This window comes from Marmota marmota, unplaced genomic scaffold, assembly GCF_001458135.2.
Source record: "Marmota marmota marmota unplaced genomic scaffold, marMar, whole genome shotgun sequence".
NCBI classification, from domain to species: Eukaryota; Metazoa; Chordata; class Mammalia; order Rodentia; family Sciuridae; genus Marmota; species Marmota marmota.
The window spans coordinates 6,437,810-6,456,072 of NW_026000229.1; the positions used below are offsets into that span (position 1 = coordinate 6,437,810).

General features: G+C 38.5%; 1 protein-coding gene across 9 annotated transcripts in view; it reads right to left on the minus strand.

Annotated features, from left to right (window-relative positions):
* Peak1 (pseudopodium enriched atypical kinase 1) overlaps nt 1–18,263 on the minus strand; it is a 262,298-nt gene that overhangs the window by 6,951 nt on the left and 237,084 nt on the right. The gene's annotated exons all lie outside the window — the stretch shown is intronic.

Consider the following 18,263-nt stretch of genomic DNA (forward strand, 5'->3'; position numbering starts at 1 on the left):
AGTGACAGTAATAATGGTAGTAACACTTTCTCATGGCTGTCCACACACAAGACTGTGCTTTGCACTCTATGTACTATTTCTAGTCTTCACACTGACCCCTCAAAGTAGGCTGAGGGTCTCTTTCCTGATGCTGGGAAAATTGGATAGCCACACGCAGAAGAATGAAACTAGACCCCTATTTCTCATCGGTTACAAAAATCAACTTAAGATGGATAAAAGACTTAAATGTAAGGCCTGAAACTACTAGAAGAAAACACAGGGGAAATTCTTCAGGATTTTGAAAGGGGCAACAATATTTTGGAAAGATCCCCAAAGCATAGGCAACTAAAGCAACAACAGACAAATGGGATTATTTTAAACTAAAACACTTTCATACAGCAAAGGAAAAACAACAGTGAAGAGACAACCTACAGAATAGGAGATAATATTTGCAAACGATGTATCTGACAAGTGGCAAATATCCAGATTGTATAAGGAATGCAACAACTTAAGAGCAAAAATAAATAAAAATACAACTTAAAAATAAACAACAAAAAACTCCACCAAGTAATCAAATTTAATAATGGGCAATCGACGTAAATAGGCATTTCTCAAAAGAAGATATATAAATGGCCAATAGGTATATGAAAAAATATTCAACATCACTAATCATTACGGAAAGGCAAATCAAACCATAATATCACCTCACTGCAGTTAGAATGAATGACTATCAAAAAGACAAAAGATAAGTGCTAGTGAGAATATGGAAAAAAGAGAACCCAGCTGTTGCTGGGAATGTGAATGAGTACAACCATTATGGAAAACAGTATGAAGTGTCATCAAATAATGAAAAGTAGAACCATGACATAATTCAGCAATCCCATTCCAGGGTATGCATCCAATAGGTATACAGACAAATGAGATTATTTTAAATTAAAACGCTTCCACACAGCAAAGGAAAAACAACAGTGAAGAGACAACCTACAGAATGGGAGAAAAATGAAATCAACAATGTTAAAGGAACATCTGTATTTCCATGTCCACTGTAGCACTATTCACAATAGCCAAGGAATGGAAACTTAAGTGTCCACCAACTGATGAATGAAAAGAAAATGTGGTGTAAATACATAAAAAAGAACAAAACTCTGTCATTTGTGACAACTTGGATGGAGCTGAGATCATCATTTAAGTGAAACAAGCCAGGCACAGAAAGACAACCGCATGATCTCACTCATATGTGGAATCTAAAAAGACTGATCTCACATAAGTTGAGAGAACAGTGGTTACCAGAAGCTAGGGAGAGTAGAGTAGAGGGAGGGAGGCATGGAGAAAAGTGGTCAAAGGGTTTTTCCATAGTGGTTTACAGCCCAGGTTTACCTACTTTACAGCCCAGATTTACCTACAGCCCAGTGGTTTACCTACTTTCCATAGTGGTTTACAGCCCAGATTTATAAAGCAGGCCAAACGTGGCTCTTAATGTAGGCCAGGATACCTTATTTTATAATCCATCATCCTTTATGTTAATTTTTTATTGGTTAGGAGTGTGACATACGGTTGGCCCTGTAAGCCAGGCTCTCTTAACTTTTCAGTCACTGTCATGGTCACAACTCTGGCACTCACAGTTCATTGGCAGGGTAGGGGTAAAGAGTCATGTGTCTGACCTTGTCAGAATAAAACCAACTTTCAGCGGTAGGATTCTGAGTTTTATACTTTCTCTAAACAGGTCTCATTTAATGCCCAATATTCAGGCAGAAGAGCTTTGAAAAAGAACTTTATCAAGTGGTTATGGATCAAGGCAGTTTTTGGATCAAAAACATCAGCCAAGAGTCCCATATACTGTAACAAGTATTTTTAGTCTCAAAGGCTAGAAAAGCAAAAAGTAAGTAAAATCACCAGCCAAATGGGTTTATCCTCATGAGATAGAGAGGCTGATTGTGGAAGACGGTCTCTCATGCCAGTGCACAGGCTATCATAGCCTGGTCAGGGGTCCCCTTATGACCCTGCTCACAGTGTATGCTGTGTTCTTCCTCCTCAGCAGGACACCACCACATTTCAGATACCAAAGTCTCCCAGCAATAAGCACTCTCCATAGTGTGGACACTGCCTGTTTCTAAGAGTAATTCAGAAAGGAGCAAATTTTTTAAAAAAGGATTTTCTACTTATTTTTACTTAAAAAGAAAAATGTACATTTTCTTAGGATGATGCCGATGGGTCCCCAGTTCTGAGAAGCAGCATGCTCTGATTTCCATTCAAATAGATGTTAAAAAGAAAAGAAAGGGAGTCTCAGGGGACAAGGGCATCTCCTTCTCATTTACTGGACTCATTATACTTAAGACTCGCTATCACTGAATAGTGCTATGGAAATAAGTATGTACGTATCTATCTACCTGATGAGTTTGAAAAATGCTTTACATGAAGCATTTCTTTCTTTCTTTTTTTAAAAAAGCAAACTTCTGATCTTGAAATGGATGTCCCCAGGGGAGTTCAAGTTCAATCATATATCTTTCAGAAAATACTATCTTTAGAAAGCTCTCAAAGTCTTAGCACATGCAGTGTAATATATAATCCTATATGTTCATCAATCACATGAATTCTTTCTGTAATGTACTGTTGGCAATATTTCATGTTTATGTGTCACCAGGTATTTAAAAATTCTATACTAGCCATAATTTAGTTGTATAGGAGTTGGATCTGACACATGGCGCCATTAACCTCTTGGCCAGTTTAAATAATTTACTCAATATCACATTGCCTGCTAGACTGAAAGTTCAAGGGTTCCAACTCCTCAGTCTTTGAAAAGTCTATCAAATACCACTGAGTTAAGCTGAATGACACTGAAAGTTAAACTCCAGCTATTGTGTTGTAGAAAGGACACTCATCAAGGACTTAGGTGGCCAGGGATATAGTCCTGCCACTAGCTGTGTAACCTTGGACATATTCACTTTGCTTCTCTGGGTCTCAATCGTCTTAATAAGGGAAACAATATAAAAAATACTAAAACTTACCTCACAGGGCAGTTGTGAAGATTACATAGGATCAAGTGTGTAGAATACATCTGCATACTATAAGTTGTACAAATTTAACACTTATAATGACAACTGGCAAATGTTAAAAGTGATGATATAATTTTAAAAGAGAACAAGAGTCCTGAGAGTCACTTGCCATAGTAGTGGGTTTGATAAAGGGCAGCCAATGAGCAACTGTTAAAGGTCAACACATCTGTGCCAGGGTCAGCCCTAACAAGTTCAAACCAGCAAATGTTCTAGTCCAAGATAGGTCAACCTCAGATTAAGAGAATGAATGGTTTGATCAAGTGTATAGTTTTTATTATGCCAAGTCACACTGAAGAGAACTCACAACCTGGTAATTTAACATTAGAAGCAGAGAAGATATTCTGATTGTGATATTCTAATTTTATTAGATACACATGGACACAGACACACATGTTTTTATAAGGTCCTCCAGCACTCTGGGTGTAGATAAGAACATGGATACTACAACCAGAATTTATGTTCAGCTTCACCGATCAACTTGAGATAAAGGATCAAAGTGATTTACGAATAAGAAATGATAAATTGTTTCACCATGTTGGATGCTCTGAAGGAAAATGGTCTGCCTAGATAGCCAACCTGAGTAGGCAGCACTTCCTTATCTCTTCATTTTTACAATACACAGACAGGTTGAAGAATAATGGGTGGCTCTAGTTTAAGGGCAAAAGAAAATGGGACAAGACTGGAGTGTAAAAGAGAGGAAAATACTCGGGCTTTTAATTGGTTCATAACCACAAAACCAGTTATAACCCAAACACAGACCTATGGAGATTTCCATAATAGCATTTCACACAATGAGTATCTCATAAATCTTTATTATGGAGCCTGCAATGATGTTAATTTAGGTAGGAGAATTATATTATTCTATGCATCACATAGTAGCCATTTTTCAAATATTAATAACTTGACTCCTTTAGTTTAGCAAAAAAAAAAAAAAAAAAAAAAAAAAAAAAAAACTCAAAATGACCTGACTTCAGATGATAAATTTCTAGTCCAAAAGTTATTTCAGAAAACAAGCCACTCTTTCCAGAATAAATGGACAGGGTTCTTATTGCCAGTTTTTTTTTTTTTCCCTTTTCTTACCCAATATTTTCTCTACCAGGGATCAAAGTAACTTCTCTTGGCTTCTCATTTTCATTTATCTTTCTTGAAAGGAATTCACATTCTTTCCTTAGAAAGGGTAGATGGATTGAACCAGAGAAATCTCAAGAAAGAGACCACTTTCCAAACAGAATGATTTCCACAGGACTCCTAGGCTGTCTCCCCAGTTGGGTTTTTTTTGCGGAGCAGGTGGAGGGGTAACCGGGGATTGAACTCAGGGGCATTCAACCACAGAGCCACATCCCCATCCCTATATTGTATTTTATTTAGAGACAGGTTCTCACTGAGCTGCTTAGTGCCTCACTCATTGCTGAGCTGGCTTTGAACCTGCGATCCTCCTATCTCAGTCTCCTGAGCTGCTGGGATTACAGGCATGTGCCACTGTGCCTGGCTTGCTCCACTTTTAAAAAAGGAATAAGATGGGGGCTGGGGATGTGGCTCAAGCGGTAGCGCGCTTGCCTGGCATGCGTGCGGCCCGGGTTCGATCCTCAGCACCACATACAAAGATGTTGTGTCCACCAAAAAACTAAAAAATAAATATTTAAAAAATTCTCTCTCTCTCTCTCTCTTAAAAAAAAAAAAGGAATAAAATGGTCTCATATCTTCATGTAAGAATCTCTTCTCCTCCTCCTCCTCTTCTTCTTCTTCTTCTTTGTGTGTGTGTGTGTGTGTGTGTGTATGAGTTGCTGGGGAGCTGGGGCTTGAATCCAGGATCTCATGCATGCTAGGCAAGTGTTCTGCCACTAAGCTTCACCCCCAGCTCAAGGTTCCCTTTTCTAATGGAAGAAAAATCACCTTCTATTTAACTATGTGTGGAAAAACCTACTTAAAATGCTGCGTGTTTTGGCAGATTCTGTCCCTGTCTACATTCATTGAAAGGGAAGAAAAACACTATGAGAGCCTCAGCCACAGAGACACTAGAGGGAGCTGCAGTATCAACATCCAGGCCTCATTTACTTGTAAACCGTGCATGGAAACAAAACTAGGCTCTGGTGAAGGGCAAACCTTCTTGTAAAATACACCACAGTCCTCCTTCTGGAAAAATGTTGGTTCTAAGAAGGTGATGATGGTAAATTAATGCAAAGGGTACACTGCACAAGAAAAGCATGAACAGGACAAGAAGCTCATCCTGGGCATGGTGACCTCACTGCTGGAGCCACTCTTCAGAGGAGTCAGAGGAACATCAAAAGGAACAGTTAGCAGTTGGTAGGTACATCCCTCCCCCCATGTGAATAATGTACTGTTGCAAAAATGGGGGCTCAAGGAGAAACTGGGCACTTGTTTGCATTAATAAAGATCAGTGAGGTCACAGAAGAGAAAGGAGAAATACTGGTTCCTACCAAGTGAGTGTTCACAAGTTCTGACTGCTCCTCAGTACTTCTACCTGTAAGGCACAGCATCCCGAAGCAATCTGATAAGATTGCCAAATACAGGGAAGGGGGCTCTTTAACTACCAACGATCATTTGTTGGGCAATGGAAAAACAAAACAGAATGAAAAACCATGTTTCCCAAATCAGAGCCAAATTAGTCTCTTCTGAGACCTTCTTAGATCCAGGTCAAAGCACATGACACACAAGCCTGATCTTAGCAGGGAAATGGAGCTTGATGATGGTTCCTTATACCCAGTCTAAAAAGTTTAATTTCAAACATGCATTTCAGTCCAGGGGATTATTTTCTATGTTGCTCATGGCAACTGTTCTGCATACCTTTGAGGCAAATTTGCCATTTTCAAGCATTTATGTTTGTAATAAGAACCTCAACTTAGCTAACTTTTTTAAAGACTCTGTAAAGCTGTGTTATAAGCAGCAGGGAAAGAAAAGACAGGATATGGTCCCATCACTTGCCTCAACTACCACAAAAGCTTTTCAATGGGTCTCCCTACCTCTCATGTGATTTTCCTCAAATATACCTTCCACGTGTTATCACTTGCCTATTTAAACTTCTTTTCATTATTTTCTCAGGATAAAGCTCCTGGCCTCACATTCAGTCTCAGCTTTACTTCCCATCTCCTTTCCACTTGCATTTAACATACTAAATTGTCCGCAGACGGCCCCTCACTCCTCCTCCTTCTCTTCACCTGAGAGATTCATCGGATTCCTAGTTTTTCATTTACACTCTTCTCAGGTGTTATTTCTGTTAGAGAAAATGCTAAACCGTAGAGCCCCTTTCTGTGTTACTTCTAATCTCTATTATTACAGTTAGCACACTGTTATCTTAAGAGCAGACACTTGTATCTTTAGGTTCTAACACAGGACAAGGCACATGGTGCATGTTCAATATACCTATACAAAATACTAAGAAAAGGATGCATCTAGTCCAGTGTGGCCATGTGGTTTATTTACTCAGAGCGGCTAGATTACATGAACAGTTTTTATGAAACAGATGGAAATTGGCAAGGTAATAGGGCAGGGGCAATGGCAGACAATCTGAATAACAGATACTCACTCATGAACGACCTGACTATACAAATGAGTAAAACTCAATCAATGAAGGCTGTCTGCAGAGTCCAGGCTGCCCTAGAGGTTCACTGAGTTTGCACTGTACAAAAACTAAACAAAACGACATGATTCTTCATCATTCCATTCAATTTTCTCTCCTTTCCCCCAAAGAAAGCAATAATTACAAAATACAGGACTCTTCAAAATTGGTCTACATTAGCTTTTATTTTTCTATTATGGGCCCAGTGTGCCTTCAGCCTACTTCTACTTTATCAGCAGGGAACCTCATTTTCATCTCATACTGGGCATTTTACAATGCCTCAGTGAACCTTAAGAGGGATGGATATTGTAGGGAATGAATTGTAGAGAGATAAAAATGAGAAACACTGACGATCATGCACATTAAACCATCTGTGCTATTCTGCTGCATTATACAAAACCACAAATGCAAACAGGAGAGTGTGCAGAGTGAAAACCTTCTAAACTGATACCCAGTATTTGATATTACCTCACTCTAGGAATATAGGCTGATTACCGAGTTGCATTCATTTCTTGATCTTCCTGGGAGGAGTACTGCTTTACTTGCAACTATACGGGTAAGACTCCTACAGTCAATGCTGTTGCAACTACATTCAAAAAGGATTAAATGTTGGTTATATAAAATGTGATCTGGGCCCAAATGATTCAGGATTCCATATCGTGGGAAACTGCCATAAGACCTATCAGGTAGGTCAGGTATTTTACAGCTTGAATTGCTGCAAAAATGTTCACATACCCAAGAAACCCATTTTGGAGCCTAAGAAATTCAAGAAGGCAATTGTATAAAATTTTATCATTTTATTTGTGACTTGTATTCATCGAATCTTTTCACTCCCTCAGAATATGATCAAAAGAAAATCAAACTTGTATTCCTGAGCCAGTTATTTAGGCTGACAGAATGATGCCTTAGTATGTTCATACAGAAGAAACTGAGGCACAGAGCAGCTCACTAATCAGCTCAGGGTACAGAATAGGAATTCAATTAATTTGAATCAAAATTTGTAATTCCCAGTGTCCTTTTATCTCATTAATTAAAGGCATGGCTCCTTTTCCTATTAGACAATTCATTTTGATTCCAAGTTTACTGAGCACCCCAAACCTCTTTGTAATAAACCATTTTCCAGCTGAGACTCTTTGGGACCTCTGTATGCTCTGAGCCATGAAATGGAGTGGACACTAACCTAGGACGGCTATGCATATATGCAGTTGGATGCTGATCAATTGCTTTCTGTAAAGTTTCAATGTTGGGCATGTTTGTGCTGAATTATGAAAGTGGAAGTGGTTTCCCGTCTAGTTTTTCCTTACCACTAAGCCAGTAATTAATTGCCTATGTAGATAGACTGAACTAGTTGTAAATTCTTACCAGTCACAGTTATTCATTTTAATGCTTTTTCATTTAGTGTCTTGCTTTCTCAGCATCCACCCAAATAAGATAAACAGAGACTCTGGAGTCAAAAATGCAATAAAAGATGCTGGTCTCCACAGTTCATTTCTACTTTATTACAGCTTTTAACAGATTCTGGTGTAGCTGGAAGAAAGCGAGTAGCCCCAATCTTGTAATAGGGAAGTATGTATCTTCACTGAGCTTTCTGTGCCCTATCCTTGAAAACAAAGACCTGGACTACTTTAAAATGACAAGATAGCTACTACTCCAATTTGGAACTGTTGGGGATTAAAAAAACCAAAAACCAGAAAGTTATACTTTTTACTTACATGAGATTTTTAGCCATCTTCTTTAAAGTAACTTTATCTAAATTTATTATGTGGTCTCTCAAGGCAGCATTTGTTAAAAAATGATCTCATGAGAGAAATGGGGGGAAAAGTGTCCACCCTGCTTGCTGTCATTTATCCATCCAGGAACAACACTGAGGCACAGCAGGGTCAGTTTACTGACTACAGTGACTAATACGAAAGGTTCTACCAAGCAGTCAGGAGGCAGCCTGCCATGAAGCTGCTGATCCTGTGCAAAAGTGCCTCTGGCCTCAGTTTCTTCTTGTGTAGAATGGTGAAGGCCCTTCTAAAGTTGACTTGTTTACTGTGAGGATTATGGGTTTGGTCAGTGGCTAGTCAGATTTTTGAAAGGGAGAAACAAGCAAGGTAGATTTTATTTAGAGAGCAGGAAAGTTAAGTTCATGCTTAAGTTTATGTTCAGTTTTATTTAGAAAGCAGGGAAATTAAGGGCTGGAGGCCAGCCAGCATGCAGCCCACAGAGACAGACAGTCTAATCTGCTGGGTGGTGGTTTGCCAAAGTGATGAGAGGATAAAAGAAGACATGGATGAGACAGAAACAGGAGTTGCAGGTAAAATAGTGTTTGGGAATCAATTTGGCCTTTCCTTTGTGCTCCCAGCCTCCCTATTCCCTTTTCCCTGTCTCTGCTTGGATATCCATCCTCACTATTATTGAGACAATATTTTCTTGAGACTTACCAGAGATTGAACTCTTGACTTCTTCTGAGTCCTCTTTCTGTTCAAGTCCTCTATAACCATGGACATGGAGGCCTGTGGGACCCTGTTCTTTCCAACTGATTCTGCTTTGGGTCACTTAGGGCTTTGGGTCACGTAGGGCTTTTTTTCCCCACTTTATAGACTCTCCTACTACAATCTCATATATACTAAATCTCATATATACTATATCTCATATATACAATCTCATATATATTCATATATACTAAAGTTTGAACTAAATAAAGTTAGTTAGGACTAAGAAACCATATTTCTAGGCTTGCCTTCTCTTCTGAATACCATCTTCAAAGTTTTATCTGGCTATTGGGCTTCTCTCCACTTGGCTGACCCATTTCTATGTTCCATAGAGAGCTCTTCTTTCTGTATTTTTTTTCCTGATTCATATTTTAGTTGGTGGCATCACCATTCTCTTGCGGTTGTTCTACCTTGAAATTTTAGCAATGCTGCTCTCATCCCACACTCAGCCACTCACTAGACACTACTGCCTTCCTCAGTCCCTGAGCCACCCTGCCTCTTCCTTTCTTCTCTCTTATTACAGAGTCCCATTATTAGTTATCTGGATATTGCAACAGTATAATGGATAACTTCGCCATTTCCAGTCTTCCAGTTTCTTCCACCAGTTTTCTTTCAAAATCATTAATTTTATGAGATCTTCTTTAAAAATAGCATGGGGCTGGGGGTGTAGCTCAGTGGTAGAACACTTGCTTATTGTGTTTAAGGACCTGGGTGAACCTCAGCACCATAAAAACAAAGAAAAAAAAAAAAGTAAAGTAAAAATCCTTAATGGCTTCCTACAAAATAAAGCCTAGTCTCTTTATTTAGTTTTAATTTTTAATAATATATGTATATATAAAATATATTTTTGCAATCCTAGGGTTGAACCTGGAAGTGTTCTACGACTGAGCTTTATCTCCCAGCCTTTTTTTATTTTTTGAGGCAGTGTCTTGCTAAGCTGTTCAGGCTGTCCTCAAACTTCAATTCTATTACCTCATTTTCTGGAATAGCTGGGATTACAGGCATATAACACCATGCCCCATTAGTCTAACCTCTTGAACTCATAATTCAAAGACTCCAATTCTGGTACAATCTTTTTTTTGCGGGGGCAGGGTATCGGGGGGGATTGAACCCAGGGGCACTTTAATACTGAGCTACATCCCCAGCCCTTTTATTTTTTATTTATGGTACGGGGTTTTGAACCCAGGGGCGCTTGACTGCTGAGCCACATCCCTAGCCCTTTTAATTTAATTTTATTTATTTTTTAGTTTTCGGTGGACACAACATCTTTATTTTATTTTTCTGTGGTGCTAAGGATCGAACCCAGCCCCCCGCGCATGCCAGGCGAGTGTGCTACTGCTTGAGCCACATCCCCAGCCCCCCTAGCACTTTTTAAAAATATTTTATCCATTAATCTTCATCCATCTTTATATCTCTCTACATCACTCTGACCCTTCATTATGATCTTGTTTGAAAGTCGTTTTTATCTTCCCACCAGGAGACAATGCTCCTTGAGGGCAAGATCTTTGACTTATTCAGGTATTTCTATAAACCCAGACAAATACCACAATATTTTTTATAGTTTATGTTTTTTGAAAGGTTAAGACATATTTATCAAATGCCCATTATGTACACGATATTATATGCTAAGGACATAAGAATTAACAAGCCATGATCCTTATCATGGAGAAGGTCAAATGTGATAGTGGGGAGGAGAAGCATGTTCCTGAGATTGTATCATGGTAGTACTGCTGAATTGTACAACTTATTGTGACAGAATACGATAGAGAAGTCCACCAGGTACCTTGTGGGGATATAGGAAACAGCTATCAGCTATCACAGGTAACCACAACTGGATTGTTTAAGAACTGATAGAAACTTTCTAGGTACATGAGAAGAGAATGGAGGAAAAAATAACTATTATTTACTGAATTCTTCACTTTGTGCCAAATGATGCTCTGAGCACTATATACACCATATCCACCACTATATTAACTCCTATAATTTTTTTTTGTACAATGGCTCTGAGAAGAATGAAGTATTATTTTCCATTTTATAAATAAGACACTAGAATTACAAATGGCAAGTAAGCAGGCCAGAGTTACAGCTAATATATGGCTAAGCAACATATTTAAGCCCAGTTCTATCTGACTTAAAAGACTAATTCTTGGGCTGGGTCTGTAGCTCAGTGATATAGCAGTTGCCTAGCATGTATGAGGCACTGGGTTCAATTCTCAGTACCACATGTAAATAAAATAAAGGTCCATCAACAATTTAAAACAAAACAAAAAGCCTAATTTTTAACCACTTTGTCAAAAGTCCTCAGATTTTTCTATGTGGGAACCACCTGAGGGGGCTGCTCCAAATGCAGTTTCCCAGGCTTCACTGCCCGTGATTCCAACTCTATAGGTACGGAAATGACACTTTTAATGAGGATCCCTCAGGTAGTTCTGAAATAGGTCATCTGCAGCTCACAATGCAGAAGTTCCTCATTGTATCAGACTGCCTCCCAGGAGTAGGGCAGTCCAGACAGAGGAGCCAGTGTGTGCAAAAGCTGAGGAGCATGAAATAGGAGCTATTTATAATTTATGCCAGAGGAGGTGACTATAGAGATGAGTAACTAAGGAAACCTGCACCTTCAAGAAATTCAATGTCAAATGATCCAAAAATCTCTAATGCTTTTGTTTTCTTTCACTGAAAAGATATCATAATTTAAAAAAAATTTTTTTTGTGTGTATGTGTGTGTGTTGCTGGGGATTTAACCCAGGACCTTGTGAATGTTATGATATAATTTTCAAACAAATTCAAAATCACCTATAATTACTACCACTCTAATACAGAAATTATTTGCATATTACCATTTTGTGGGTTAATTTTTAAAAGTTATGATCATATTATTTGGTGCTCTATGACATTTTACAACAAACACTTTTCATTTTATATAGTCTTCATAATTACCACTTTTAATGGATACAAACATTCCATTGGGCTGATGTGCTACAATTTATTAAATTGTTTCCTTAATATCAAATACTTAATTTGTTTCCAATTTTTGGCTGTACTGAAATCCTTGAGGCTGTTACATTTTGTAGTCTTTTCTCATAATTTTAAGAAGAAAAGATGTTTACATCTTTGAAGTAATAAGAAAGAAAATAAGTGTAGAACCTATCTAAATATGCTCAGGCTAATGCCCAATATTAAAGAATAATAGTGAACTATAGAACGTGGAACAGTAATTTTCCATTATTGTTAATAATAAGAATATATTATTATATTTTACATGTACTTTAGCTTATAAAAGCAGTTTTACTACATAACCATGTACATTATAACAGTCTTATTAGGTAGGTAGGGCAGTCAGTTTCCACTGATGTGAAAATTCAGAGAAGTTACATAACCTGTGTTAAGAATATAGAGAGGGATTTAGAACTTGATCCTAAGTCAGATGACTCCAATGCTCTTTATTCTGTTCTTTAATGCCTTTCAGTTTAAGACCAATACAAATAACAAAGCTATTCCTGTCAAATAAAAACTAGAATAAACAGGAAAACTTTCAAATCTAGGAAAAGTCCTGAGTTAAAACCACTTCCTTTATAATGAATACAACACTTAATGTGGATTGAACTGTTTTTCTCCTTGCCCCCATTCCTATATTGAAGCTCTAATCTCCAATATGACAGCATTTGGAGACAGGATCAGTAAGGAGGTAATTAAGGCTAAATAAGGTCAATGAGTGGAACCCTGATATGACAGGAATAGTGTTGGCGTAAGAAGAGACACCAGAGAGCTGCTTGCTGTCTCTGTAATGTCAGGATGCAATGAAAATGTGGCATCTGTAAGCTAGGAAGGGAGTCCTCACCAGTAACTCATTTAGCCATAACTTTGATGATCTTGGGCTTTACAGCCTCCAGAACATGAGAGGATACATTTGGGGTTTAAGTTATCCAGTGTATGGTACTTTTAAAAGGTAGCCTGAGCAGACTAAGACCGGGATTTTGATACTGAGAAAAATTAAAAAATGTAGAAGCAGCCTTGATAGTGGTAAGAGCCTGGAAGAATTCTGAGATGCATGTTAAATAAAGCCTAGATAACTGTGAGCAGATAGTTGCTATAAATATGGATGTTAAAGCAATTCTGGTGAGGTCTCTGATGGAAATGAGGAACTGGAAAAAAGGTGATTGCTTTCATGAAGAGGGAAAGAACTTGGCCAACAGTGAAATAGTGTTTTGTGAAAGACAGAACTTGTAAGAGACAAAACTGGATTTTTGGCTAAGGAGATTTCTAAGACAAGTGTTGAAGTAGTTTGATTCCTCCTGACAGCTTATAGTAAAATGGGAAAGAAGAAAGATGAATGGGAGAAGGAATTATTAAGAAAAAAAGAACCAGAACTTGAAGATGTATTATTCATCTATTTGTATGTGGTGCTGAGAATCGAACCCCGTGCCTCACATATGCTAGGCAAGCGCTCTACCATTGTGCCACAACCCCAGCTCTGAAAGCTCATTCTTTACAGAATACTAAAAGTGCGGCCAAATGACCATTTGATATAAAGATTATTAGTGAGACTCACAGATTTAACCAGCCATTTCAGCAGAAGCCAGGAATAGGTATGGCATTATATTAGAAAAGACACTGCTAGTTTAAGCCAAGAGGAGAAAGTAGAATGGAATGAAAGAGGGCTGCCAGACTCCTTGAATTCTGTAGGATTGCACCATGGAGCTAGCTGCTTGGCTGTGAACATGTACTATTCTTCAGGGAAAGGGAAGAATGACCCAAAGGTGATAGAGACATCAGGTTGCTCTTCCCACCACAGGTCCAGTGGGCAAGGCTGTTCCCTCTTGGGCTTCAAAGGTGAGGCTGCTTCTCTAGATTTAGAGGGCCAGGATGATTGTGAGCAGCATCTCAGGGGTGGAGCCACCTTGCAGAGCCACAGGGCTGATGCTGCCACCACACTGGACCAAGAGTACAAACCAAGGAGGATTATTCTCCAGTCTTAAGATTGAATGGAAATTGACTTGCTAGATTTTGAGTTTTTGGGATCCACCACTCCTTCTTTCCATCCTCTGATTTTTCCCTTTTGGAATGCGAATGTCAACACCATGACTGGGATTTTAGAATTAATTCTGAAATAAGACTTTTGAGGTTGTTGGAATGTGTTCTGTATATGAAAATATGTATTTGCATGAATTTGAGAGGGTGGAGGACAGAATGTGATGGACTATATTGTGTCCCCCAACTCCAATTCATATGTTGAAGCTCTAAACCTCAATGTGACTGTACCTGGAGATAGGGCCTACAAAGTGGTAATTAAGGTTAAATGAGGTCCTAAGGTTAGGGCCTTGTTATGTTTTAGATATGAGGCGTCCTCCAAAAGCTCATGTGTGAGATAATGCAAGAAAATTTAGAGGTAAAATGATTGGGTTATGAAAGCTATAGCCTAATCAGTGCATCCAGCTCCTGATAGGTATTAGCTGGGTGGTAACTATAGGCAGGTAGGGTGTAGCTGGAGGAGGTGGGTCACTGGGGTTGTGCCTTTGGGGTATATATTCTGTCCCTGAAGAGTGGAGTGCTCTCTCTCTCTCTCTCTGCTTCCTGGTGGCATGTCCCCAGCTGCTGTCCTCTGCCTCTCTTCCGCTATGATGTCTTGCCTTACCTCAGGCCCTAAGGAATGGAGTCAGCCATCTATGAATGGAGACTTCTGAAACCATGAACCCCAAAACAAACTTTTCTTCCTCTAATTGTTCTTGTCAGGTCTTTTAGTCACAACAGTGAAAAAGGTGACTAACATAGGCCTAGCCACAATAGAACTGGTGTCCTTAAAAGAAGAGATACAAGAGCAAGAACATTCATTTCCTCTTGCTGTCTCCCAATCATGTGAAGACAGAGAGAAAGCGGCTATCTATAAGCCAGGAAGAGCCCTCACCCGAAAAGAAATAAGTTGGAACCTTGATCTCAGACTTTTCAGCCTACAGAAATATGAGAAAATTCATTTCTGTAGCTTAAGCCATCCAGTTTATGGTATTGTTATGGCAGCCGGAGCAAACTAGATTATGCACAAAATAAAGATTTTTGTACTCTGTGACTGCAGTGGATTGGTAGGGGTAGGGTAGTATCCTTTGACTTTCAGATTGCTAAATTCCAACACTGACTTCCTTTTGCCAACATTTTAAGAGAGAGTCACACCTATTAGCCTATTCTAATTTCCAGTAATATGGGAAGGGATATTTTAAGAAGGCACCCAGGGGCTGGGGTTGCGGCTCAGCAGAAGAGCACTCGCCTCGCACGTGTGAGACCCTGGGTTCGATCCTCAGCACCACATAAAAATAAATAAACAAAATAAAGATATTGTGCCCATGTGTAACTAAAAAAAAAAAATCTTAAAAAAAGAAGGCAATCAGGAGAAACAGTTGTTTCATATGAGCTGATTGCTGGTCTCTTTTGCTTATCTCTGCAAAAGAGGGTTCTCAGCATCCTCATAGTTTATTACTCTAAGACTGTACAGTAAATTTGGTACCTCTAGAAACACACAGAGGGTCTTCAAAGAGACATTTATATTCAGCATTTAGTGTAAAACATCCTTTCTCGAACCTGCCAGCAACTCCCAGTATATAATCACTTGCCACCTGTTCTTTCGAGATTGCTTTTGCATCATTACAAGCAAAGAAATCAATACCAGACCATTGATTTAGGAAAGAGACAAGATTGCATGGCAATAATACATAAAGTTAGTCAAGCCCTACTTCTCAATTGTTTTGAAAGAACAGATAGTTCAGTGCCCCTTTCTGAAATAGGTACTCATTCTGCACCGGTGATCTTGTAGCAATAAAGACTCAAGGTAGATAAGGCACCATAACCCCAATTGATATAACAGCTCTTGAGTGCTACACAGAATCTCGAAATGCCTTTTAGACTCAATAGTAATAAATTAACAGGAGCAAGATTCCTTCTCTGAAGTTTTCCCTGTGGTTTAATTTTAAAAGTATAGGCTGGACCCCACAGGGTCACTGCTAGCACCACAAGATGGTCAATAGGTATAGATGCTGCAAGTGTGGAGAGCAGCCAACTGAGGATCTGGTCCAAATGTATGTTCTGTCTTGATAGATAGGTAAGGTCAATTGTTTACCTTATCCATTAATTTACCAAGATACCATCTGGACTTTCTAAGCCAAATTAACATGTAAAAGCCAGTTAGATGGCTTTGAACCAGTGAATAGAATCAATAAAAAGGAACTACGGAATGGAGACTATTACCTTAATTTTACATAGAGCTTTGTGTTTTTCAAAACCTTTCACCTGCATTATCTCACTTGATCCTTCCTCAACCCCATAGGGATTATTATCATAAATATCTAAAAAAAAAAAAAAAAGAGGAAATTGAGGACCAAAGACTGTTACTCTCTTGAAGTAGGGAAGAAGCTAATGGTAATGAAAGAAATGACTACTCATCAGGGACATTTTGTTCTCTTCTAACCAAACAATAGCTCCATATGATAGGTACTATTATTGACAAAGATACCAAATGGCAGAGCCAGGATCATAGGCCATGTCATGTTTATTATAGTGATAGTGACAAAACATGGCTTAGTGTTACAGTGAATGTAACTAGGCAAGAATTCTTGATGTCAAGCATTCTGGACATCTTGAAGCAGTGGATTGTCTGAAATGGGTGGTATACATGTAAGAAAGAAATAAGTGACACAATGTGGAAGAAGTACAGGCTATAAAGGCAAGATTATCTGTGTTTAAATTCCAGCTGTACTGGGGCTGTGGCTATAACTCAGTGGTAGAGCATTTGCTTAGTATGTGTGAAGCCCTGGGTTCGATCCTCAGCACCACATAAAAATAAAAAAAAAAATAAACTAAAGGTATAAAAAATACAATACCTTATTTATTTATTTTTTTAAAGAGCCTTTTAAAAAAGAAAAATTCGGGGTGGGACTGTAGCTCAGTGGAAGAGCGCCTGCCTCGCACGTGTGAGGCACTGGGTTCTATCCTCAGCACCACATAAAAATAAATAAATAAAGATAAAGTGGGGAAAAAAGAGAAAAGAAAAATTCCAACACTCCTTGGTTTATACCAAAGGACTTAAAATCAGCATACTATAGTGATGCAGCCACATCAATGTTTATAGCAGCTCAATTCACAATAGCTAGACTATGAAACCAACCTAGGTGTCCATCAATAGATGAATGGATAAAGAAAATGTGGTATATATGCTCAATGGAATATTATTCAGCTTTAAAGAAGAGTAAAATTATGGCATTTGCCAGTAAATGGTTGGAGTTGGAGAATATGCTAAGCGAAATAAGCCAATCCCCACAAAACCAAAGACTAAATGTTTTCTCTAATATGTGGATGCTAATTCACAATAAGGCAGGACGGGGGTGGGGGCACCAGGGAAGAATAGCATTACCTTAGATTAGGTAGAAGAAGTGATAGGAGGGGAGGGGAGGGGATGTGGGGATAGGAAAGATAGTAGAATGAAATAGACTGTATGTATATATGTGACTGCATGACCAATATGATTCTGCAACATATACCCTCAAAAAAATGAGAAATTATATTCCATCTAGTATGATATATCAAAGTGCATAAATGTATTCTACTGTCATGTACAACTAATTATAACAAATAAAACAATTTAAAAAATTTCCAGCTCTATTAGCTAGCTGTGTGACCTTAAGCAAGTTAGTTTACCTCTCTCAGCTCCATTTTCTTTGTGTATCAAATGGAAAAAAGATCTTAACCTCATAAATTTGATGTAAATATTATAAAACAAAGTTCATGAAACAGTAACAAATATCAGTTATCTTCCTCAATAAAAACGTTTCTCTGGCAAGCTGAGGAATTATAGAGCTGAGGTAGACAAAGGTCTCTTGGTAGGGAATAAAGACAGAAACATGGAGTAGAAGGCACACAGCAGACTTCATTTTCATAGGTAGCTACCTCAAGCAGTTACAGCTCAAGGACTCTTTCCTTTAAGAAGATTTCTCTGCCTTTGAGAGTCTGAGTCCTTCCAAGGTTCCCACAAAAATTCTTGTTTACCTCTAACTTAGCATGCAGTATCTCTTTACTTGTCTGTTTTCTCTTCTAAATAATAAATAAGCCTCCCTGTGGGAGGGAAAAAGGAGGTACTGGGGATGAACCTGACCAAATTATATTGTTATATTGTGTGCATGTATAAATATTTAACAAATC